The 24,806-nt window shown below is 39.3% G+C and overlaps 1 protein-coding gene across 5 annotated transcripts in view; it reads left to right on the top strand.

Annotated features, from left to right (window-relative positions):
• ntng1a (netrin g1a) overlaps positions 1–24,806 on the top strand; it is a 241,641-nt gene that overhangs the window by 45,636 nt on the left and 171,199 nt on the right. For 4 of the 5 annotated variants that reach the window (XM_058624052.1, XM_058624086.1, XM_058624095.1 and 1 more), the window contains exon 3: positions 15,699–15,763. The gene's annotated coding sequence lies outside the window, so the exon portion shown is untranslated. Of the gene's footprint in view, positions 1–13,136; positions 13,446–15,698; positions 15,764–24,806 lie in introns of those variants that run through there. The other variant, XM_058624060.1, reaches the window with a different exon arrangement.

Below are 24,806 nucleotides of genomic sequence, written 5' to 3'. Positions count from 1 at the left end.
AAGACAACATTAATTCCTCCGTTCATACAGTCATGGGCGAGGCGCCGCAGATAAATCCATTTGTATAAGTCTGATAAAGTATCTGCCCCAGCTGTCAACCTATTTTCATGACGGTTTTGTGGCACTCGGGCCAGGCATTATATCATTCCAATCAATCAAATCTGACATGCTTTCACTGGAAATGAAGTCAAGTCCTTGAATGGCTTTAGTCATGTCATGGAAAGCATGAACTGGTTTAGAAGTTGCCTGCATGTTTAGCCTCTGAAGTGATATCCTGCTCTCAGGAAACAATGTGCTACATGTGGGTTAAGCTAAAAAAAAACTATTTTTTTTGTCATGTGATTGATAGGAATCCCTTGCAAGTCATGCATGTAGATAAAAGAGCCCAAACACTTTCTCTCTATCTTAACATTATCCTGCATCATCCATCAAGAGCTGCCGGTTTCTAGTAAGCTGAACATGGACCAAGTCATTAAATCTGTGCAAATTGTGGAGTTTATTTTTACCGACGGCCTCTCCTAACACCTTCAACACAGGAACCTGAGCTTCCACCGTCGCTGCGCTTCTCTACCAGATCTATTCTACTTTGTTTTATTGAATGGATTGAGCACTGAGTTCTTAGTTCAAGCTCTTCTTCTGTTCTGAAGCTCGAGTGTTGTTTCTCACTTGTAGGTCACTGTTTTGGATGAATGCCTCTGCCACATGAGTAAATGTAAAATATCTGCGGTAGAGTTTTAAGGACGGATTCTGCATCTTGAAGCAGAAAACAGGCACAGGTCGCATTTGTCAACAACACATTTACTGCTGAGAGAGACTGTTTGAAGGCCTCTTAACTTGAAGCAGCATCCCAGTTGGAGGAGATTGAACTTTCCCAGGATTACAGACCTAAATGTGTTCTGAGAGAGGGAAAACAGAGTTGTGGTAAATTGTGCCCAAACACAGAGATTCTCATGTCAGTCAGGATGCACTCAAGCTGATGCCAATAATGCGATAATGTCTTTTTCTACAACGAAACATCAAAACATTGCTCTGTTACACAACAGAAAAACATTGTTTCTTACGTGTATGTAATCTGTCACTGTTGCTTTGTAGTGTAAGTATGTCTTGGTAGGTTTTAGCATCTTCATGTTGGACCATTTCTCTCCTGATTATAGTGTATAATGATTTTGTTTGTTTAGCAGCTACTCCAGACGGATGGCCCCTAAATGAATCGTGGTTGTGTTTTTCTGTCGTCCTTAATTCCCTTTAAGAGCACCGCACATTGTGGTGAATCGTTATAAAAATGGTGGCCTTCTTCACGTTGTAAGATCAATCACGTCAGAGGCAACAATTTCATTCTGGAAACGGGGAGATCGCCACCTGCGGTGTGCCACTCATTGTTCACCCGGCTTTGTGGGCGCATGTGTTCCCATCTGAATATTCAGCATGGAAATAAGAATGAAATGCTCAGCATCTTGGGTTGGAGATGGAATTTAGGAGGAGCCTTCTGCACTTAGACTTCCAACATTTTGTTCACTGGAATGGTAGATTAATTTAGGTGTTCTTGTATTATCATTATTTGCTAACGATGATGAGGTACGTCTGCTTTAATGCTGTCTGTCTTCTTAGCTAATGATCAAATTATTCACAAGGCCACTGGCAATTTCCAGTAGTTGTGTAAAAGTCAACAGATAGCTTATATTAAACCAGAGGGGCTGCTGTTCAGGTCGACCTCCCGAGACAGGGATTGATTGGCTGATGTTGTCACCAGACCTACACTCATCACAGATTAAACCTTGAGGTGCATGCGGGTAATTACCCAGGATCCTTGGTCATCAAGCTATGTAAATCTCTCACCAGCTCATTAGCAGGGTTTATTTGAAGAGCACTTTTTCTCCCCATCTTCAATTTTTTTTTTTTTTAACTCCAGCTTCTCTGTCAAAATGTGCACCTGTTTGCAGAGCTTTGCACGTGTGTGTAACTGTTAAGGCGGAGACGGTGCAGTGGCCATGAAACAAGCGGCGCTTTTATGTCGAGGCAAACGCAAACATACAGCACGAAAAGGCATGAAGTTAATACTTAAAATCCTCATAGTAGTTGTAGAAGTTGTTGGGGGAGTAAATATTAAAAATGAGTGAGACTCCGGATTTGCTTTTGTCAATTATTGACAAATATCTAATTTCACTTTGCTCATGTATCTGTATCATTTGCAGTGCAACTACCTTGTCAATATTATCAACCTCAGATAATTAGTCACCATTGTGTGTAACGAAAGCTGCAGGCCCGGTGGAAATTACTTTATTGATGAGCAAAGCAACACTATTGACTTTTCCAGTAAGGCAGGAATTAAAAGAAAAAAACTGCAGTTCTGTAGATGTCATGAGATCCACCCCGTGTCATCTTACTAGTTTCAGTATGAATGTTTCAGTGCAATTAAACATCGAATTAAAACACGACAACCTCATAAACCTCCACCTCAGTCAACTGTATAAAATTACACCTGCTGCGATAGGCAGTGGAAAAACTCACTTGTGTGAACCTGCTTTTTCACATTATATTCATTATAAGTGACAGCTGCTCTGGTGAGAACTTTATTCACTGAGATGACACGGTAAAGACTTCTTTTTTTGTTTGTTTTTTCTTAACAAACTTTATAAATGTAGAATGTTAATAAACTCTCAGGGGGAAAAAAATACATTTGCAAAGTGAGCCACCCCCTAACCCAATGGCGCTCAGCTTGATATTAAATCAGCCAAGTCAACACATCCACACTCTAAATTTTCATTCCAGACGTCTTTCAGACCGGGGACTACAAGGGGAATACTTTAATTATCAAATCATCAATAAATCAACTTAAAATGAATACTGCTGTGTATATAATTAGTCCTCTGCCTAATATTTTACATGTGTCTAGCAAAAGTGGCTTCTATTTCTTGCTTCTTTAGGACCTTTTCTCGACCTTGTCAGAACCAGTGGTCCGAATGGGAACCAAAACCTCATCCTAATGAGGCAGATCCACGTTTCTGTGGAACAGGTTAAGGTTAGGGTTACACATGAGCTGGTCATGGTTAAGGTGATAACGGTTTGTTTGGGTTGTCCAAATAAATTGAAGTCACTGCAGTATCCTAAGAAGAACAGCTGTGTGACCAAATAGCACATACTGTGCTGTGGGCGAACGGAGGCAGTGCTGTTTTGATGTCCAGCAGCCCCCTCCCACCCTCCCCAAATAGTCTGCTGACCCAGCCACTTCAGAGCACCCCCTCCTGCTACCACTGAGTGATTTGCAAGGCAAGGCTGTCCTTCAACAGTTGGTTGCTCCTGCGTCTGGAAGCATTTATTTCCCCTCAGCCTATCAAGCTGCCACTGGCCTCGGCCCGCTGTGATTGTGCTGACCACCAGACATGCTGCTGAAATAAAATGCACGGGGTGCAAGAGGAAGAAAAAAAAAACACAGACATCTTTGTTCTTTTTCCTCTTTGCTCATTTCTGAACAGTATTCACAACATTCTCCTTCATCTGAGACGTTGGGATTTCTTCCTTACACTAACAAACAAAGGGTAGTATATTATGATTCCTGACATGAAGCTTGACTATAAGCACAGTTTTATCAACAAGATCACATATTGTACCTCTTTTGGGCAATCGCGACAGTGGTAGAAGCTTTGTTTAGGTGGGATTAAATCAAATCTGCCCAAATCTTCTGCTTGAATGGTCAGATCAAAATATTTGTCTTTTCTCACCGAGTCACACTTGTCGATTTGCTTTTGGGGTTGAAGGTTTATGTCGCGCTTTTCTTTCTCTTTTAAAAAGGCAGCATTTCATCTGCAGCAGACAGGTACAGTGTGTAGGCAGCAGATTCAGTTCCTGTCATTTTACTAAACCCTGCAAGAATACTGAAGTAATGACTTAGCTGATGATTTAAGGGAAACAAAGTGTAGAACACCCACACTTCACATCAACATCAAGTTTGTTACAGCCAATCAGTTAACTGACGCTCTGTCAGTGTAAACTTTCTCTGCAGTGCATAACTGATTTTTGACAATTTAAAATCCCCAGGAATAACAGAAACGCCAACAGATCTGATGTGTTCTCTTATGTTTGCACGGCTGTTGTTGTCACTGTTATTCTGCTGACTGGAGCCTGCTCTACTTATGGACTATTACATGCTTTCACAGCCAAAGGTTGCATAAAGACAACAAACCATGAAGTAAATGTCAAATATAAATATCAAAATTCACTTTGAAAAAGGCCAGGAAAATACTTAATACATGAGCTGGCAGGTGTGTGCTGCAAAGGGAGAACATGCTAATGAAACTGAGAGAGGGGTCACGATGTGGAGCAGTACCCCGTCCTGCACACATCTTAGTGACGATAATCCTGGCACAAATCAAATCCCACTGCCATAGTGAACCTGGATAATTGCAGACGGTTCTGATAAGCCCTTGTAATGGAACTCTGTCAATCAATTCATGCCATATACCCTCTCTCTCCGGGGTGTTTGCTCAGATTGAATGAAGAAATCCAGGAGCCACTGACATTTAGGTCTACTGCGCTGCTGATTGTGGGAAGAATGTCCCGGATTAATTTCATTTACTTAGAGAACGTAAAAGCAAATTTGCCGTATGAAAAGCAATTATGGCGCTGCTGACTGGAGCTTTTATGCTCGGTAAAGGTCCTCCTCTCATCGTCCGTCTGAACGGTGAAGAGTTTCCACCATTTACTGCATAAGTAGTTTATGAAAGAAAAACCCAGACCTCATGGCGGGTGCTGTTATGGCCACAAGGTCACTTTGATGTGAACTGTGAGTGTTTATTTTTTGACGAATCTGTCGATTTATTTTCTTGGTTAATTGATTAAATGTTTGGCAACATGACCCAAACTTCAAATGATGATGTTCTCAAATGTCTTGTTTTATCAATAAACCAACTTAATAAGTTTTAATGATTTTTATTTTTGTTATATGGAGCCAAGAAACTATAATATTTACTTTTAAGAAACATAAAAATATAGAGATGTTTAAAAAACACACAAACCATTTAATCAAGTGTAAAAAATGGTTGATGCGTAATTTGGTAATCGTTTCATAATTGATGAATCAACTAATTGTTGTGATCCAAAGTGAACCATTTTAAGAATAACTAGAGCATGTTTTATGATCTTGATTTGTGTACCATTTGCTGCTGGTTATCAATCATTGGACCACATTTGTACGCAGTTACAGCCAAACAAACAACAAGGGACATTTGATGAAGCAAAAACAGATTCAGTGCATTTTTTATGAAAAAACATGTTGGCTCCACTTACAGGAAATGAAGTTGATTACCATAATAAGTAGTGCAGAAATTAACAGCCAGATGTTTAATCAATTTCTCTTCACTTATTGTTTTTGTGAAAGAGCTGTGGATGAGGTTTTGGAACAGGATCACATTCTAACAAAGGGTAAATCAAGATAAACATACATAGATGTTGAAAAATGACAAAACACATTTTTTTTAGAATAAAGCATAAATGTGTATTAAAAATGTATTAACACCGCGTTTACATTAACATGCACTGAAACCTGCATCCTTGCAAGTCAAACTGAATTTATCGACTAAATTATAATCCATCTCCACAAGCTATTAAATAATAGAATATCTGACATATTAATGCATGTGGATGACTAAAGATGATTAAAGAATGCTGACAGGGAAGGATGAATAAGTGAACCAAGAGTGGAGGGAGTTTGACATAAGTAATAAGGTATTTCATCACACTTTAAAAATGTCTTCAAATATTTTTTAAGCAATGGAAATTTGGAATATTAAGAAACTGTAATGCCCAGTGTGTAGTCCAGCACAACAAGGAAAACACAAGCAGTCATTTCATTCACGTACCGTCTACACAACACACATTAAGTATGAATAACACTCTGCAGTTAGTGCTGAATGATTTGCCCGAAACATCTAATTATGTTTTCTTCCGACAAATATTTCAGTTTGATTTGTGAAATCATTCTTTAAAGTTGAAGCTTCAGTTTAATACTTACTGAAATGATATGGAGCATTGCAGTAAGTATTAGTATCTAACAAATGTAGACATTTGAGTGAACCTTTCAAATCGCAAGTCATATGAGAATAAAAACGGCACACAGGGTTAGACAACCACCATAGAAATGTCTTTTTATGTAAATGACGTCTGTGTAGGTTGGAAATTGTGGGCAGGGAAAGATTTTTTGTGAATTTTCATGGACCTCAGCTAGAGTGTGCGACGACATTGATGATTTCACCATGGAGCATGTTTATAAAATCAGAAAAGGACCCAAAAAAAGCACAAAACTTAAACTGTGATTGTATAAAACCTGAAAAAATTCTCAACTGTTGGGAACCATTTAAAGTTTCAAACACGTCTCTAAGTATGGCAACACTGAGGCTCCAAATTGCCCCGAGTTGGTCATCAACCCTTCTCCATTCATTCCTATGATACATTTTAAGCAGTTTTGTTGGCAATTTTTGTCGCCATGGTTACTCAAAATGCTTAGAAAAGACACAGCACTCCATTCCGGCCAAACCACATGTTTTATTATGGGATATGTGGGTTTTTTCCTCAAAGCTACGGGACAAGTTTTGCGATGAAATGTTGGCAGAAGAAAAATAGACGCGGGAGAATAACAATAAGTGCTTTATTTTGCAATGCAAACCAATGGGGAAATCCAGAGTAACCAATAGAGAGATTGGAGCCAGAGACAGAGCCAGAAACCACATCAAGTGAGCATTTCATCATTGGCTTTTCTCGCAGTGTCTATATACTTTTCCTCTCTATGTTAATGAATGAGCATTATTCAATTATCACACTGATTTAAAAGTAATTGGTGGAACATCCTGCTAGACTACATCAACCATCACCTCTCAGTACTTCATGGTTCGGACAAACACGTCTGAAATTGGAGTGAAATGCATCTTTACAGCTCTTTAATATGTCCACAGCTTTGCCGCCTCAGATTCTATATTATGTGGTCCGTGGTTCCAACTTTTCTCACTAATTGTGCTCACAGAGTGACTTTTCTGTCTCTGAGCAACTGTAAATGGTAAAGCAATAATTAATAGTCCCTTTTAAAGTAGGACCAACATCCATTAGTCCACAGAGCCTTGCAAAAATGTCTGGTTAGGATTTTGAAATACATTGGAAATTATGTTCCTATCACAGGCTGATATGCTGTAGGTCTGTGGAAGTTAACACCATATTATTAATCCATAGATTGTATAAGAAGTAACAATTTGAGGTTTTAATCATGCATACACATCAACCTACTCAGTTCTAACACAAACCTGTCCCATAATATGTGTGTGACCACAGATCACACGCATAAGCACAAATATTTTATATTTTTTTATTATTTTTGCCCATAGAAATATTAACAGTTGCCGGGAAACAGGCCACTGCACTTAGAGCAGATCCACAACAAAACGGTGAAGCAAAGTATCACAGAAAGGAAAGCTGAAAAATCAATCATGGCCTTTATATTCACAGCTTCAACTCCAACAAACCCTGCTGCTTGAGTGCCATGAGCTGTACTCTCTTTTCTTCCCATGGACATGCCCCCTCTGAGGTGGGAGAATAGTCTGTCTGCATGTTAGAGGTCACTTTCTACCCACCTGGTTTTCTGTCCGAGTCCCAGCAACTCTACAAACTTCAGGGGAACACTGTTTTAAAACTCACTGGTCACACAGAGAGCTGTCAGTGCACTTGCTTGAGTGAAAGGCACCTCGGACTTGTGAATGTCTCCCAGTGTCAACACGGTGCCCAGTGCAAATGTGTTCTCTTGTGTGGGCCCTGTCAGAAGGAGGCTGCACCAGTATTTTTAGACTTCACAACATGTTCCGTTACTGAGAGGAATCAGAGGCAGACAGTTCACGTCAACCTGAGAGAGAGAGAAGCACAAAAACCTTGTCAACTTACTTATTCAACACACACGCTAATGATGACTGTGCATGTCAATATGTATGCCTCGCAAGAACCTAGTCCGACCATGCGCGATGGTAATACATTAAAAAACTGTATGCAACTTAATGCAAAAAAAATAAAAATGAACAAAGTACACAAATCACTATATGCAGAAACACAAAAACAGCAGCAACATGTTACAGTGTGTGCTAGGTTGTATCCACATAGGCACAGTGATCCCGGTGAAAATGGTCCCTGGCATCAAAGACTGAGTACCTGAAAGTATATTCATCAATTGTCTCACCCCTCACTGGTAAAATGTCACTTGGATATTAAAATGTTCAACTTTAAATGAAAACAAACACACACACACACACAACAATGGCATTTTAACAAAAAACAGAAATCAAAAAACAAACAAAAAAAGCACAAGCAATGCTCATTGCCACTATCGTTGGTGGAGAACATTGAATTCCTATTACATTCAAACATTAAGAGAGCTTAACAACCACGTAGTTGCATTGCTAAACAGTGGGATATTTTCCTTTTTTTAATTTAATTTTTAACCACAGTACTGTAATGCTGTGGGCAGCACTAAGCAGACTTTTCACTTTATGTAATAAAGCAGCAGCAGGAATTATTTCACAGGAGTAAATAGGATTCAAGGTCCAGTGAGAGGCCCTGGGGGCCAAACTCTGCCAGGTTGCTGGTCTCAGCACAGCCTTTCCTCGCCAAGCCTGTCTCATTAGTAACACAGGGGAATGTCATAGTAAGTAAAACAAAGAAAATGTGGCTGCTGTTTCATACTTTGTTCTAGTATTGATGCGAGTAGATTTTATGTCCATTTGCACTCACCACACGTGTGACTGTGTGTGTGTGCGTGCATGCGGACACAAATCGCGCTTGTCCTGTTGGTGTTTAATGCAAAGTTTACTGTATTGCCGTGTTTCCACCGACTCGGCACGGCACGTCATGGTTAAGTTGTGTTTCCACTTGCAAAGTACCTTTTTTTTTTTTGTACTTGCTCTGGCGAGCTGAGTAAAGAAAGCTAATTTTCATTGTGCAGCACACATGAACAATAGGTGAAAGGTCTATTCCCTAACAGAGACACGTGGCTCACTCATGTTAATCTCATGCAACCTGTGTGAATAGCTTCAACATATATCTGCACAAATGAAATGATTGACACCTCACATCATTCCCACGTGTGTGTGTCTGTGTGTGTGCGTGCAGGAAACCACCATGCAAGTAAGAGACACTTGTTAAATGTTCGGTGAAATAAGGAGGAAGAGGAAGGGCAGAGGGAAAGGTCCTTGACAATGATTCTAGAAATATTACATCATTCTGTCTGTGTTGTAATTGTGTGTGATGAAACACAATAAAGGAAGATGAGCATTCAAAGTGGTCCATGGCGAATAATGAGATTCTCTCCCTTTGACAGAGGGCGAAATGAAATGTGGTGAGGCCAGGGCAAAGATAAACCTCTAGGGAGATACAGCAAGAAACTTAAATGAGGTCTTATTTAGCACGGCCATCTTTTGCATCTTTTATGACGCTTGACAGGTGCAGCGGACAGTGTATGAATTATCACAATCTGTCATGCCAAAGGGGCGGAAGGAAAGACCTATAAAATGGAACTTAATTGAGATAGACTGTATTGCCGTTTGTGTACTTTAACATCAAGTGTCTCCTTTTGTATTTGGGCCGCATGTCCACTAAGCAGTACGTAGCAGTAAAAAAAGCACATACTGAAAAATAATTAAATGACGGGGTAGGTTGAAGACGACTGACCAGCATCTGTCATTGGATCATTTGCAGGCTTATTTCTCAGGCGACACCGTGACCTTTCTTTACATAGTTGTCACTCAATCTTGAACCCTTCTTGAAATTCTCATCATGAGGCTGCTAATACTACATTACTCTCATTCAACAAAATGGCTGCTGCACACAGCTCCTACATAGAGACACACATAGATCCTCTTCATAATAATACCTTTTACAACTCAGTGCTGTAACGGATCATTACGCACCTGAGAAAGTGGACAGTGCCGCTTCAATGATTGAATGTCACAAGCATGTGCACTCATGACAACATTCCGGGTAAATCGCTGCAGCAGAAATGGTAACAAGTTCAAGGTAATGGATTAATCCAAAGGTCTGAATGAAAGAAATCTGCCATTATTTATTGTTAAACCAATAAAGCAGTATGTGTCACACTGAGAGGTTTGATATTTTGGGCTAAGGAGCTTGATTATTACATGCATACAGGTTGTTGGTTTAGAGACCTGGCGGCAGCAGCAGCAGCTGCAAATCAGTCAAAGAAATCAGGGCTACAGACAGCAGGGAGTTTGAAAGTGGAGCAAATTTATAGGACCATATGCACACACACACACAGGTTTGCTCACCTATCCTTTTAAGGACTCTCATTTATTTCCAGCCTAAAAATCCCCTTAATCAGAATGTGTTAAAGCCTAACCCTGACCTTAACCTAACCACTATTTAAATCTTAGCATGAAACTTAACCAGTTCCTTAGAAATTAATTTCTGCCTCGTTATCACCAGATATTAGTTTCCATAAGGACGACTGGTCCTGACACGGTCAGTGTTAATGCCAGAGAGAGAGGAGTCCACTATCTGTACCTACGTATATTGTATTTTATAGAAAACACGTCAATAACACTCGTATTAATTTAATGACTTTCAATGTCATTGTCCATCGACTTTTATCGGCTTAAACAGCGGGGCACAAAACATCCTTGCAGGTGGTGGTGGCAGGTGATTTTGAGTGTGTGTGTGTGTGTCGGGATTAGAGACACAGTCTGTTAAAACGCAGTAAAACAAAATCTCCCCTCTGCTAATCCATCTGACCAGATGATGCGGTGTTGCAAAGTCCCTTTAATCACTTATAATGAAGTTTGAACAGAAAGGAGGCAGCACAAGTTCCCGTCCCTCCCCCCCAGCTCTGTCTTAAAGCTCACATCAACAGAAACTCGATGTGGACGCGCTGCTGATTCATCCAATCACTCAGGCTACTGTCAGTGTACAAATGATTGCATTTACTACTAGTATTTCACCACTAGAAGAAGCAGGTATCCTATCTGGAAAGGATATTTTGCCTTTGGCACTTTCAACTAGATTAGGAGGAAATCATGATCAAAGGTGGTGGGATTATATTGGATATTTGGGGGCTGGTGGGTTGTGGACCTTAATGTATCCATACTTCACAGTCAGGATTGACCTAGTTATAGAGGGTTGGGTAAAGGGAAAGTCATTGGAGGAAGTCAAAAGAAGTAGCAACACTTGCCCTGGGACATGGGCCACTCTCTGTATGATCATGTGGATTTGTCAACATGACACATGTGAGAACATACAGCACCAAGCGTATGATGCTAAAACCTTTCAATACAACAAATAACTGAAATGTGGTGTTGACAGACACCCTCCCTTAGTGTAAGTGGCTGACATCTCAGGTCACCACACGAGGAAGGCTTTTACTGTAATTTAAATTTAAAGGAATGGCTTTGCTCTGCGCCGGAAGCTTAGAGAAAGATTTCCCCATAAAGCTCTTGAAACATTACAACAATGTTTCAACTGTACATCTCCAAATTAAAATGTTTCTGTCCTGCCTATCCTCTCATCTCTGTGTACGGAGAGGGATTAACTTGGCAGAGAAGATTCTGACCATAATTCACTTCAGCCAGACCTTATTCCACCACTGAAGGACAGGTCACATCTAAATATACTATTAATTTTCTGTAAATAATATACATGTTTGTGTTGCTTTTGATACATACACATTTTTTTTAGTATTTTACTGTCAGTAAATGAATCCAGCTGAAGAGAGGTTGCACAGATATTTGGGAACAAATGAGGGTTGTGAAAGTCACTGCTGCAGATAATATTTTATTAACTGCATTAAAATCAAGTACTGAGGGAACACAATGAAAATTAACATACCGTGATTTAATAAGGAATGCTTAACCAAAAAACATCGCATCTGAGTTTTTCAACATATTAGGTTGGCTTTTTTGGACAAAAAAACTGTGTAACTCAATTAATTATTTATAGAATTTGTAGTAAAAGTTTCACTTCTTAATATTTTATGAACTGATATTTTTGAAATTAATAACATTTTCTTCAGTCTGAATCAGAATCGGAAGAGGTTGTCTCTAAAACATGTTCATTAAACTTAAAGCCACTGCCTGAAGAGTTTTTTTTTTTGCATAAAAACCATAAACATGGGATGGGGTCTAGCTGGCCAAGCGCTGAATGAAAGTTAAATAAAACTAGCACCCTTTATGGCTCACAGTATATTTCGTGCACTCTCATTACTACAGCATGGATTTCTTGAGGTCCTGTCGCACTATGGTTGCTAGAGAAACAACAAAAAGATAACCTTCAACAAGAAAGCGAATAGGCTCAAGATGTAGAAGTATTTCATTACCAAACATTGAGTAAGGTCAATTAAAATAGATCTGTTGGATGTGAAACAAGTAGATGGGCATGTGCACCCCAAGAACTGCTGCAAGAAAAAAAGAAACAAAAACCACTTCACACAGTGAGTCTCCAGATTGTTGCTGCTACCATGGTGGATGAGAGACAGTTCATTAACAGCCCACTGAAGACCATGGCCCTTGTGTATCCAAAGCACTCACAGGTATTTACTACAAAACACTTCACCACAGAGTATCAATAAAATATGCAGTGTGCATGAGACAGCTGAAGTCTCCTTCCGTAGCTAACAACTGTGTTAGACAGCATGTGTGTTGCCACATTGTTCCCTTAATATCTAACTGGTTCATATTATCATATTCATATTATTATGGACCATCATATTATGGACCATTGAAAAGGTAAGGGATCAAAGCGGTGGTACACCCTGGACAGGTTGCCAGTACATCACAGCTCCAACATGCAGAGACGAACACTCAAACTCACACCTACGGTCGATTTAGAGTATTTAATTTAATTTAATTGACCTAATCTGCAAGTTTTTGGACTGTGGGAGGTTACATTCTCTACGGCTACATGCAAATATGCAATTGTCAAACAGAAAGGTCCTAGGTTGAACCAGTATCCAAACTGGTGAAACATCTTGCTGTGAGGCAAAGAGGCACCTGCAAAAAGGCACCTTCGGTGTTAATCACGTGATCGAGATCTGATAATGCTGCTGGTGATTGGCTGTAGCATTACACGTGGTTGCGGCGTGCAGGAAGAATACAACGCTGTTACGCCCACAGACCGGGTTCTCGTGTATCTGTGTTAACTACACGAAAGTGTGTTGTGACGAAGGGGCTGAAAATGCCACCGAGGTCGAAAGTGTGGCTACATTTCAACAAAAGTAATACTAATATACAGCGCGACGTAACTTGTTAAATAGATATCGCCACTAAGATCGGCGGCAACACGACACATTTCACGAAGCACCCGAACGCGCACGGCATCAACCGCAGAGCGGAAGAGCGGAAGCGCAGACATGCGCCTGATTTAAAATCACCGCCAGACTCCGCTTCATCCATGACGAGTACAGAGTACTGGCGCAGGTACGTTTACGTGTTTAGTTACGTTTGTTTACTTAAGTTAACGTTACTGCAGCGTAATATGTGCTTGAGCTGGGATCCATGTAACGCTAACTTAAGATATTAGTGTGTAGTTTTATTTGATGGCTATATAGCTAACTAAACGAAAAGCTAACTGAATATAGACAGTAACTGATAAAGTATATCAGGTGTGCTACCCTTTTCTACAGTGGAGGTGAGTAAACGGTTGCTATTGTTGACCAGTTAAGCCTAGGTTATCTCAGCCTAGATTATGATTATGGTTTTTGAGTAATAATAATTCTACAACCATGTTATTGTTATGTTTTGTGTTCTAATGTCAAATAAGGAGATAAGACATTGATTTTACCTCTGTAAGTTTCTGTGAGATTCTCACTGAAAATAATTTGTAGTAATAAACTGCATTCAGTGTAAAAATTCCAAAACTGAAAAATAAAAACTAAGGATGGATTTTCTCCATAATGTGGAATGTAATTTTCTTTTTTGTGCAAACTTGTTCAGAATCGATTTATTTTCAGAATTCCGATTTTATCAAGTCAAGTATTTTATTTTTTTTTTGAAGTTACAGCCTTTCTTTATTGAATTCACCCCTCTTATTTCCATAAGCATCAATAGGAATTGGAAGCTGCACAGACAGTTCCTACGTGTTCGTGTCAAAAGTACCACTTTCATTGAGGCCATAGAACTGAACTCCTGTCAGACCATATAGACAAAAATATGCACAACACAATAAAGGCCAGACTGAAGGACTGCTTCACTGCAAAGGAACTATTAATCCTTGGTCACCTTGGCTAGTGTTGCCTGGTTACAGAGTTTGACCAGATGGTCAGCTTTTGTAAGAATCGCTGGCTCTTAACATCTTGTGTGTCCCAGACGCAGGGTGATGTCACCTACGTGATACGTCTGTGTCGAAAAGAAACGGCTCCAAACAGTAGGAGTGAGTCAGATCAGCGTGTTGTGAAATGAAGTTAGACAAACAACAGTGTCTCAGTGGCAAATTACAGTGATTTACTGTCAAAGATAGTTGTCTGAATATTGTCAAATTATGGCTCACTCATTGATGATTGTGAGTTTTGAATCAATGTTTTCTTAAAATATGCCAGGGAGACATACTCGAGCCTTCATTCTTCATCCTCCCATTGAGCCAAAAAGGTCTTTTAGATGAATGCTTTTGAGTTTTAATAGTAAAGGCAGGTGTAGGATGAGAATATCAAATAATAAATTATTTGTATTGTATCCATTTCTTTATGCATTGCTCACCCTTTCTTCTTTTCTATGCATTCTTTGTGACTGGCATGTGTTGTGAGAGTTGGATCCTCACCTGTCTGTTCACCAGCTTGCTGTCATCAGGACACAACACACAAAAGTCATGACAGATACGAAGGGGAGGAAAAAAAAACCCACTCCGAAATGGAAGATTGAGTTTTCCCTTCCTCCCCCACAACCCTTTTTGTTTGCCTTCCATTCCTCAAAAGTCAGCGTAATATCCATCTGGCTCTTTCCCACCTCTGCTGCACCTTCTTCTATCACACAGCTTAAAAGATAGAACTGAAATGATTATCTTTGCCCAGAGATAATGGGCCACGACTCCAGTGTAAACTCATTTGGAGAGCAGATGTTCATACATCATATTTCACTCACCAGAACACAGAACTGATTACTCTGAAACCAGCTGAACCATGAGTGGAAAACTTAGTTTGAAGACTTCCTACTTTGTTGATGATCCGTCGCACCAAAGTGTTTCCTGCTTCCAAGTGCTGTGGATTCTCAGTAAATCTGCAAAGGACGGGACATTACACTGGTGTTCCTCCACCTTCCTCTACTGTCACACATACTGTAGCTGTGGCTGTTTTCCATAGATTTCCAGAATCGCATCACTTACACTGGTTTCCACTCATAAAATCCATACTTTATCAGTTACTGTCCTCAAAATGGGAACATAATTTACAAAATTGGCATCATTTAAGAAAACCTGGAATTAAATAAGACCTTTAACTCTTTACTGACATTATAACTCAAGTAAGAATTGAGGTAATTATCCCATAGACTTCCATTCAAACTGCTTTTTTTGCAACATCACAGAGGAAACTGGAGAGACAGAATTTCTGTCCATTTGAAGCTTTTGCATTATCATTTCTATTTTGGTGCAACTTGGACATCAATATTTGCGTAGCTGTTTTCATCTTTTAAGCTGGTGGGCAAATCCCCTCAGTGCTCTGTTTTTTATGTCATTGACAGTGAGGAGGAGCAGGTTCCAGCCCTGGACGGTGGCTCTCAAAGACAAGTGTGGAATCATCTTTGTGGTGAGTCTTACTGCTACACACATTATGTCATTCGGTGTGTAGACATGTTTACTACACATGATGACCAGGTTGTGGTTTAACATTTGCAAGTTTGCAAGTCCTCCATCCTAAACCACCAGATAGTATTTCTAATACAACCCCAAGCAACCTTTTCCTAACACAAGTAATACAACTGATGATAGAACATCACATAAATGGTTATAAAGTATTCCGATAATCTATTCACAATAGAGACTCAGTGGACTGGTTTTATGAAAAGAATGGTGATCTGGGAGATAGAGAAAAGCTGATATTGCAAAGGATGATTCCCAAGTGACGCTATACATAATTGTTAGTTTCCCAGCATATAACAGTGATGTGTTTAGCATTAGCAATAAGACAAGGCGGCGCCACAGCTCTGGTTCTCTCGTGGGGTAATGTATTTACACAGTGGGACTCTGAATCACTAGGTTATAAATGGCTTAAGGCTGTGAAGTGAATGACAAACACTCGCGCTAACAGGCATTCATTAACAGAATGTTTGATATGACAACACACACTGTGTGAAGTACAGTGGGAGAGACTCGACGTGCTTTATCAAAACTAATAACTGCACGAAGCCTTTGCACAGCAAAAACCAATCCCGACTTGTTTTTTTGAACCGTTTAAACATATAAACTCAGACTGCTAAGATTTTAAATCTAATACAATGAATCAGTGTTTTTTTGTTGTTTTTATGTCTTAGATTCTTTGTGCAAATCATCATTTATATCCGCTGCTGCTTGCGGGCATGTATCATATTGTTATAAGGGCTTTGCTAAGAGCTTTTTACTTAGGCGGTGGGAGAACCCTTATCCTCAGGACATATGCATCCACAGGGGGACTTATTCAAAAGGCCAAACACTGAAGGTCATACACGCGTCAGCAAATACAGCGGTATTACAGAATGTTATAGAGTGTCATTCATGGAGGCTGTAGGGGACAACATGTTCAACACATGATGACTCAACACTGTACAGCTTGACCATGAAAGATCGATCCTGTTTGTCCACATCGCTTCAGTCAATTCATACAGCAGATCAAACTACATTTTGACATAAAACGCTTTCTAACCTTAAAACCTAAGACTTGTTGAAGATGAAAAAAATGCATTTTGAGCTAATGCATGAATGGGCTACATAGAAATTAGGAGCACTACATGCATAACTCTTCTTAAGCATAAACTATAATATTGCTGCAGCTATGTTGTGGGATACTAGTTTTACTTTTCACAAACGGATAAAACATTTTATGGAAATTGTGTCTCGTGCAGCTTAGGTCCTGTTGGTGGGTGTTTTTTTATGACTGGCATTTGAGAGCTGCCTTTCAAGGACGAGCATTGTTATGTCGTCTTCCAGTGACTAGAGAATGTCATACCCCAGTGTCTTCTAAGAATGTTCATACACAATATTTTTTGCTGCAGTGACAGTTTGTTGTTTTAAACTCACTTTATCCGTTTGTGTGGTAATTTTGTGAGCATGTATGTTACACAGCAGTCAGATCAGATGAGAATGTGCAAAGCGAGTAGTATTTTGTAGACTTTGATGTTGAGCTTAGAGTTTTTCATTTGTAGGGTCATTGTTGTCATGTGTCAGTACATGTACTTATTATGATAAATACCCGAAGTTCCTGAATAATAATTAAGCAAGTCTGAGAATTGTGCTTCTTAAAGTAATACAGACAAACAAAAATCCATCATAATCATTTTACTGTTTACAATTTAGGCGTGTGAATAAAAGATAATCATGAAAGAACTCAAGTTAGTAACACTCATTGAGAACTTTAAACTGTTCAGTTTCTATTTTGTGTGAATAAAGAGTCAATAGTGGGTACATTTACAAATTAATCTGCTTTAGTGTTGGTTGTTCTGTTCCTTGAATTTCATACTGTAACTACTGTTGGCAATAAAATATCCTATAACCTGTAGTAACAATACATACATGCCTTTTAATCATTCTCATATGAGGGGCTTTTAACTGGGATAGAAGTAAAGCCTCTGAATGTTCTTTCATATATTTCAGACTGTATACCAAACTCATTTTCCATTGACCACTTCTTCTGTTCTCAAGGTGTTTTTGAGGGGTTACAATGTGTCCCTAGCAAAAAAGGGATTATTTGTTTTGAACTATAATTCTTCCCTCAGATATCATATCATAGATATCATCACACACTAGGTACACAGACAAGGTGTTTAATTATGTAAAAGACTTGGTACATTTACATTAATTTCTCATACTTTTTATTTTTCTTGGCCACCTACCGTTCAATGCTTGACCGTAGTCATAGTAATAAAGGTAAACGGTGAATCTCAAACAAATATTGCTAAAACAGTTGTGATTTATTTTTTCTGCATTAGTCATTGCAGCCTAAAGTCAGTGTTCGTGTCCCTTGGATCAGGATATTTATGCCTGATTTTTCCAAACACAGTAGCTTGGAATGACCACCTTCACCCAGGTGACTATGCTGTCAGTTAACAAAGTGTCTGTAGTGCTGCTGTTGCTTGAATCTCAGGGTTGTGGTCGTTGCCTCTGCCTCTTAAGAGCTTGTGCTGCGAGGTGAGGAGTAAGCCTGTGATATAACCATGAAAAAGAAAAACATGTTCTAACCACCGTTACCCTGTAAGTTCTTCACTTTGAATGAACTACAATTTATAATTGAACACATGCTCATTTGAAAAGTCTACACTCAACTGACATCATCTGTGGCCAATATCTGTGACGTGACGTGAACGTGATCAGCACATATTCTGTCCTCGTCACTTTTTTCATTATTATACAACAGCATAGACCTGGCAGCCATAGCATATGAGCTCACCACTAAATCTGACAACTTTCTCTGTTGTGAAATGACGCCTCCACAGGTCTGGGGTTAGACGTGCTAGTGGGAAACTTCCCGTAGCTACTGCGTGGAGGCAACGCAGAAGTATAAACCTGACTTGTTCCAACTTGAGATACGTTATATTCCTGGAAAACATGAGAAATGATTGTACCTTGTTGGATGACATTGTGGTTTTCTGCAACGTTGTGCTGATCTGAGGCGTGTCGTGTTGTCTGAATGTTATTTACAACAGTGCAATTACACTCTGCAGCTGTGGGGGGCACTTGTGTCTAATCTAAAATGTTGCCTAGTATTACTTTAAAATAAAAAGTACTTTTTAATGCTTTTTGTTTGCGACAGTCACATTTAAAAAAGTCTATTCTTTTCTCTCATCTGTTTGCACATCACACTTACTGACTTGAGTCAAAATGATTTGCAACGCATGCGACAGCGCTGTGACTTTCTCCGACTGCTTAACCAGAGCCATAAAGGAGAGAAAAGCTGCTGCAGTAAAAGTGCAAATGCTCTGTCAACATTTAATAATCCACAAGATTTATCGGTTTTATTCCTGTCATTTGGTAGGTCAGTGTCTGGGTCTGAATCTGGACCGTGTATGGTCCCTCTGTACAAATCATCACACTCAATATTTAATATAGCTATTATCAATATTCCACCTATGAAACCTGTTTGCTCTTGATGCTGCAGCACCTACATGAACCACATTGGCAGGTCCTTCTGCAGATATCCACGCAAAGTGATGTGGATTCTGTACTATTAGTGCGATAAGCCACATGACCTTTTAAATATTATACAGATCAAATATGTTGGACTCTGACTTACTGGCCCTGAATCCCAGGAGATGTTAGTAAGTGTCATGGTATATAAGAGTTAAAATCCCAAGAGTAATAATGTCTAATATAAATAAATAAAGTGTAAATAAAGTAAATCAATAAAATATATTTTCGTAAAGTAAATTGAAGTAAAGGCCAGTATTCTGTACATTTGAACAACTGAATATCAGATCTAATTTAGTATACTGTAGGGCCGCAAGTAACGATTTTCTCGATTAATGAATTACTTGTTTGGCTTGTAAAATGTCAGGAAATGTAAAAATCTGGAAATAATGATGCTCTCGAATGTCTTATTTTGTCCACAAACCAAAATGATTCAATTTGAATGATTTCTTTTAATATTGAGCAAAAAACAACAACACACAAATAAAACAGGCATACAAATTTAACCCATCCTTTTTACACACCAGAAGTGAACACACACTAGGCACAGGAGTAGTCGTCTTATCTGCGCCTGGGGAGCAATGGTGCTCTGGGACAACCCAGCCCTTGACCCGTCCTAGGATTTAAACCCAGTTACAATTACACTACTACACTGAATTAAGTTCACTCTTTACTTTGTGTGAACTAGACTTTTTGTTAATTAAAAGTCTTAACTTTTGCTTTGATTACAGCTCTGTGCTGGTTACACTTCTCTGCTCAGATCACACTATGTGAAGTTACTTTCCTCTGATATTCAGTCGTTTCTCCTTTGCTCCTCATCTCTCCCTGGAGTATGTGTCTCACTCCCTGTTGTTCGCACATGGAGCGTGTCTGCTGTGCAGCTGCTGCTATGTTTTACGCAAGGTTTACCCTTTAAATACAGCTCTGTAATCAACTAAATATCAGGACTCGTCTTTATGAGGCTGCATCTCTGTCGGCCCTGCAAATATTTTATAATAAAGTATGAAATATTGATGAAAATGAAGTGCGTGAACTAAAACAGTGGGGTGCTTTTACTTTGAAACAGAAACAGGAAATGTACTTGCGGCAAATGTGATATGCGTCATTGAAACTGTGGTGAGAAATAATCCTTAATAATTATGTTTATATTGTTGTGAAATGCGAGGGGTTCACTTGCTCTAATCCCACTTCTTAGGTTATATTAAGTTTTCACATATTCATCCACTATTTTATCGAAGAGCAGGGTCCTGTTGCACAAAAGTAGAATTAAGATATCCAGGATATCTGAGAAAGCCGACCTTAACCTGTGCCACTAAGTTCATCCTGGCTTAGTCCATTGCACGAACATCAAACCAGGGTGAGAAGGCATGGCTGGTCAAGCCAGGTGTAAGTTATCCTGCTTGTTCGCGTCTCTTTTGAAGTAGATGTCAATCACAGATTTACTGATGCAGAAATAGAGAAGAAGTGTGGTCACCAAGCGAACAACGGATTATAATGGAAACTTATGAAGAGATGAAACACTTGATACGTAAAAAAAACCCCGCTTGTAATAAGATCAAAGAAAAAGCCTGGCTGAACTGCGAACCGACTGCATATGTAGCATACTTGCAGCGCTTATTTGAACTGATGTTATACTGTTATAACACATTTTGCCCCAGTGTCAGTATCAATATTTTGTTAGCTGATGGATGGAAAGAAGGCTGACTAACACAACTTAGATGTCTCTTTGTTGAAGACATAACGGCTAAATAAGACAAACAGATAAAGGATATGGACTCAGTTGTCATTTTTATCAGGTACATCAAGCTAGAACTACCTCCGTCTAATAAAACAGCCCCTGTAATAAATTACATTAAGTTTGTATGTTGAGTCATCTGTGTGATCATTTTAGAGGTTGTACCTCATTAAACCCATGTTTCTGTTATCAGGCTCACATTTACCAAAATCATTATGACAGAAACAACGACGCAACCACAACCGTCATTTATTTTAATTCATAAATTACAGTCTTACACTTCATAAAGAAATTGGAATCTATAAAGTGGAAGACACAAACGCCACACGCTCATTGTAACTCAAAGCAAAAAGGGGGGGGAAGAAAAATGTCGCGACTGGCATGAGTGATTTGTGGTAATTATTTAAGTGTGTGTGTCGGTGCTATAATTGTGCAGCGATGTTGCTCCTCCTCTTTAGCAGGCTAATAAAATCCTAATCGTCATTATCATGATATTTCTGAGTTACCACTTTCCCAAGATACATTTCCTCACTAATTGAAATGTCTTCCAGTATGACAGCACTTTTGTCTGCAAGCCATAAGTGCAGTGAACTGAACAGCATGATAATGATGTTGAAAATATACCAATTTATTCCCTGTAACCAGGCATTCAGACTGGGGAGGGGAAGGGGGAAGGGGGGAAGTTTGCAATGATGCTTATAGAAACTCAATCAAAACACTATTAATGACATGCAGGGTTTTATTGACAATCTCCCCCATATCCAAAATCATCAGGAAACTATTTCACTGGTCTTGTTAAACGTAATTTTGTTAAAAAAGAAAAGACACGTTAAAGGTCCAGCAACAATGGAAGGATGACTGAGAAGCTTTTGCTCTCCATGAAAGAGTTCTACAGTGACAGTGAATTTGTCAGCACGTGAAAACACAATAGCCAGTGACGCGCTCTTGAAACCACGGTCATCTGCACCAGACGTTAGGAGAGGTTAACACGGGCAGTTAAGTTTTAAATAGGCTGAAAATACCCCAGACAGATGAGAGCGCAACTTCCTTTGTCTGGATTCTGTAAAATATGATACAGATTGCGGGCCCCAGTTGGAACAAGGGCCTTTCTGCATGGAGTTTGCATGTTCTCCCAGTGTGTGCGTGGGTTTTCTCCGGGTTCTCCAGTTTCCTCCCACTAGAGCTGAAACTATTAATCGATGAACCGATTACTAAATTAATCGACAACTATTTTGATAATCCATGAATCGGTTTGAAGCTTTATTCATGATTAAAACAATATTTTCAATTGTTTAATTTCAATTGTAAAATTGTGAGAACATCATCATTTCCAGGTTTGACAAACACCGATCAACATTTTTTAAGGTTTTCTGATATTTTATGGACCAAACGATCGATTATGATCGATAATGAATATAATCGTTAGCTGCAGCTTTATCGCCCACAGTCCAAAAACATGCAATATGGGGATTAGGTAAATTGGACACTCTGAATTGACTGTAGGTGTGAATGTGAGAGTGAATGGTTGTTTGTCTCTGCGATGGACTTGAGAACAGTCCAGGGTGCACCTATCGCCCTATGTCAGCTGAGATTGGCACAGCACACCTGCGACTCTCCTATGGAGGATAAAGTGGTAGAATATGGATGGATGATACAGATTGTAGTGGTCCTTTAGGTAAGTGTACAGTCAGTCAGACATTGATTCTTGTTCATGTCTCTATTAAGCTGCCCTCATATCTTTCTCTCTGGTATTTAGTGGAGCCTTTATATGCACTGCATAAAAAGGCACTGCAGCTCTTCCTTGAGCTGAAGCATATTTGCAGGACAGTACACCCTGCGAATACTGTTGTTGATTTAATCTTCACAAATTGAGCGCAAATGTAAAAGTTCACCTGTCAGAGCTGTGATTTCTGTTGATATTTTGGAAGGTTGCATACATTTCTGATGTTCATGTCTGCCAGTAAATTCCTCTTGTAGAGCTGAAGGTTTCTGTAGGAGTTTGACAGAGAGGGAGTGAAAGACTTGGTAGCAAACATAAATCATGTTGAAAAGAAGTGAGCGGCCCACACGAATTTCCAGAGGACTCTGTGAATACAAGCGCACTTCATCCATACATTAGAAAAGTGGCACATTTACAGCGTTTCCCTGCGTCTTGAAAAAAAAACTTGTGAGGTTTATTGTGTCTAAGTAAAAGGGTGAAAGCAAACTTTTGACCCTCTGTGTCTGTGTGTGCGTGCACGTTTTTTTTGCCCTTGCACTCTTGTGCTTGAGGATTAAACAAGAAACTGAAACTTCTTTTTTGCCACTGAATGAGAAATAAATGTGCAGAAAAGCGAGTGATAGAATGAACAGACAGGCTGACAAAAGTAGTGACAATGAAATGATACAGAAATGATTGAACTCAGAATCCCTTAAACTAGAAAGAAATTAATGTGAAACCTCTGACGATGGAAATTATGGAATTGGTATTAGGAAAGGTGGCCCACCAATCCCCCGATGATGAAATCTACAGGCAAATCATTAAAGTGAGTCACTTTTCGTGCACATGATGCGTTTTCGTCTGTGAACCAGACGTGTCCGAGGGAGCTGTAGCATTGGTTCTCTTCTTCTTTGGTAGGAATGCATCCTATTCCCAGCGTCCAGACTTGTAACGGCGCCCGATGGTGAAGTCAGATACTACAGGACCCTCACGCACGAGTATACCAGGATCTGTGATATGCGACATGTGCGCGGAAGTATACCAGGGCCTTTAGCAGGGAATAACTTTCCTACAGGACAGCCCGGTCACAACAGTCTCCTTTGATGATGTATTTGAATAAGCTCCACAAATGCAGCTTTTAACTGTAACTGCTCACTCCAAGGTTGACCACCAGGTACCTTCCTTGTCAGTGGCAGTGTTAGGAAAAAAAATAATTGTGGAGAGAGAGTTGTTATGAATAAAACATGATAAATCCATGAAAAATTTAGCCCCGTCTATGCTGAGATTTTAGATTCCGACTTTGTGTCACTTGCAATGTACCACGGCCTCAGTGATGACTTCAGGTTGGCAGCTGATGAGCTGAGACCTTTTCTTTTTTTGCACCGTAAGCTGATGTCGTGTTGCATCAGTGGGCAAATAAAATAAGGTGTTCCTTTGACTCATAGCTTAATTCTTTGTTAAAGAAAGTGTCTCATTCATAAACTCGGCATAATGACTCGCTTTTGGTATTTTGGGCATTTCGATGAAGATATGACAAAGCACCGAGACCAGACTCATGCAAAGATGCGGTTTATTAATGATTGCTTTTGTCAGAAACGGTGATGAAAGTGCTCCCAGTTAAAGTCAAGTTTAATTAGCTCTGCCAAGGATGTTCTGCTTTCATCGCCATGGGTTTATCTGTAAGTTTGTCCTTCTCTTTGCAACTTCCTGTCTATAGTTTTTGACAGATCAATCATTTTTTCAAGTATGTTCCCATTAAATTAAGTTAGGAATCTATTCTTGTCATCTCTTATAATAGGCAAAAATATGTATATAATATCACTGCATACGTTTATGAACACAGCATTTTGGCTGTTTTTGTTCTATTACTATGTTAAAACGTACAGTATATACTGAGACTATAAGTCTATATGTGCAAAACTGTTTTTTTTTTGCTAACTTATCAAATATAAATTAATCCATTATTTATTTATAGTTTATATGATTGAGTTTTCTTAGAAATAGCAAATACTTATGTGCAGTGAAGTAAAAGGATTCCTA

Source organism: Solea solea, chromosome 1, assembly GCF_958295425.1.
Source record: "Solea solea chromosome 1, fSolSol10.1, whole genome shotgun sequence".
Classification (NCBI taxonomy): Eukaryota; Metazoa; Chordata; class Actinopteri; order Pleuronectiformes; family Soleidae; genus Solea; species Solea solea.
Note: the sequence above shows the minus strand (reverse complement) of the source record. Positions and strands in the feature narration are given on the sequence as shown.